The sequence below is a fragment of the Pterocles gutturalis genome, unplaced genomic scaffold, assembly GCF_000699245.1.
Source record: "Pterocles gutturalis isolate BGI_N339 unplaced genomic scaffold, ASM69924v1 scaffold48600, whole genome shotgun sequence".
In the NCBI taxonomy this organism is placed as follows: Eukaryota; Metazoa; Chordata; class Aves; order Pterocliformes; family Pteroclidae; genus Pterocles; species Pterocles gutturalis.
Window position 1 is genome coordinate 11,106 of NW_010147696.1, and position 2,221 is coordinate 13,326.

Sequence of the window (2,221 nt, forward strand, 5' to 3'; positions counted from 1 at the left end):
AAGGGATACCTGTCTCTAAAGGCCCTCTCCTCAGCCAAGCACTGAACAGCACTAATTACGTTATGCATAAAGCTGGGGTCACTGAATTAACTGAAAACCAACCAAAGGGTCCACAGTATATGCAGTCCACAGGGGCATTCACTACTGGGAAGAGAGGAAGCCTAAAGATTCAGGAAGGAGATACTCCCTGGGACCTCTCACGGGACTACTTTCCTTTCTTCCTGGGATAGTCCATATACAAGGAATCATTGACCTGGCAGCTCCTGTAGCCCAACTGCAGCAAAGCCACTAATGGGTTTCTAGAAAGGCAGCTACAGATGCAGGCATGGTGTGGTGACACGTACAGCCTGTGTCATGCTCTAGGTCACCAGAAGGATCTTCTGCTCTGCAATAGGCCTCTTTGATTGCAATTCTCCTATTAGTTGTGATTAAGGAAATTCTATTATACAGTTCAGATACAATTACAGTTGTAGTACAAACCAATTCACAATTAATCTAAATATAATGGTAAAATTTATCCTATGTGATTGAATAATTACTGGAATACAACTCCAGTAGGGCAAAGATCAGGAATATTTCATATGTATATCATTCAGAAACCAGCATTTAAAAACCGTATTGCTCAGTCATACAATACGCATCACAGAAACAGATCCACTACAAAAAGTGAATAAAGAGGAATTGAGCTGAGAATCATTAAAAACATACTTTTGAAACTAAGAACAACCACATTATTGCATATAATAATATTCCTTTCACACTAATTTGTTTTAATCTATTCATGCTCCTTATAAAACATTGCACAAAATTTTAATCATAGCATTGGTTTTTTAAAGTGTGCATTTCAGTAAATGACACATGTATAAATTCAGTGAGTTAAAATGTTAGACTGACGCTAGAAGTGAGTAGTCATTTATTCAGAAAAAAATTGCCCTGTTTTCCTGTCTATAAATTTTCTATGGAAAGCTATTATTTTTTTCAGTGTATTCATTATTCAACATATTAGTTGAATAGTCCTACAGAAACTTCTCTGCTTTTGAATCATTCACAGCTTGTTAGGTCCAATTATTTCACATTTGAAATTTGAACCCCAGTCCTTCCTTTTTATTGGACATAGAGTTTACATGAACTGATGGTGTTCTCCAGTTGAAAAAATGTGACCAGAATGCAGATGGAATAAGTTTTGTACACAGCATCAGCACTTCATGTCTGTGTTTCAACAGGAATCAATTTCTTAGCTATAATACAAGATCAATGTGAACACAAGCTGAAAGTAATCTTAGGGTAATTCTGAAGAAGCACACCCATCTTACAAAGAACATTTTCCCCACAACTTTTGATATCCATATAGCACACGCTGCCTTCTTTTGCCAAGCCCACACAATTACGTTCCCTTCTAGAAAGACAAGTTAAAAAAAAAAAAAATCTCTGAAGGAGCTCTTTTAGAATCATAGAATGGCTTTGGTTGGAAGGAACCTTAAAGATCCAACCCCCCTGCCATGGGCAGGAACCCCCTCCACAAGAGCAGGTTGCTCAAAGCCTCATCCAGCCTGGCCTTGAACACCTCCAGGGATGGGGCATCCACAGCTTCCCTGAGCAACCTGTTCCAGTGCCTCACCACCCTCACAGTAAAAAAACTTCCTCCTAATATCTAATCTAAATATACCCTGTTTCAGCTTAAAGATATTACCCCTTGTCCTGTTGCTACACTCCCTGAACAGCCCCAACTCTCTCAGCCTGTCCTTATAAGGGAGGTGCTCCAGCTCTCTGACCATCTTTGTGGCCCTCCTCTGGACTCCCTCTTAACAGGTCCATGTCCTTCTTGTGCTGAGGACTCCAGAGCTGGAGACAGAGTTGCTGCCTGTCCCTCCCCATCTTGACAGCAGCCCGAACACCACAAAGTTACCAGCATTTCTGGGCAGTGCCCTGTAATGCTCCACTCCTCTGAGGCTTTGGAAAGCAAGGCTGACAGCAGCCTTCAGTCCTCTGAGACTAGGTAATATGAAAATCAAAGTATTTATACGGTGGAGAGGGTGAGAGGAAGGGATAACAGGCAGTACTATAGAAGAAAAAAACCAAAACAGTTGAAAGCAACTTTACAGGGAGTGAGAAGTGCCCTAGAATGGTCATTAGCCACGCTGCAAGGAATGAGATAAAAAAGAGGAACATTTGCTGCAGATATTATGAGGTGGGAAGGATTGGAGGAGGCTGTTATTCTTGA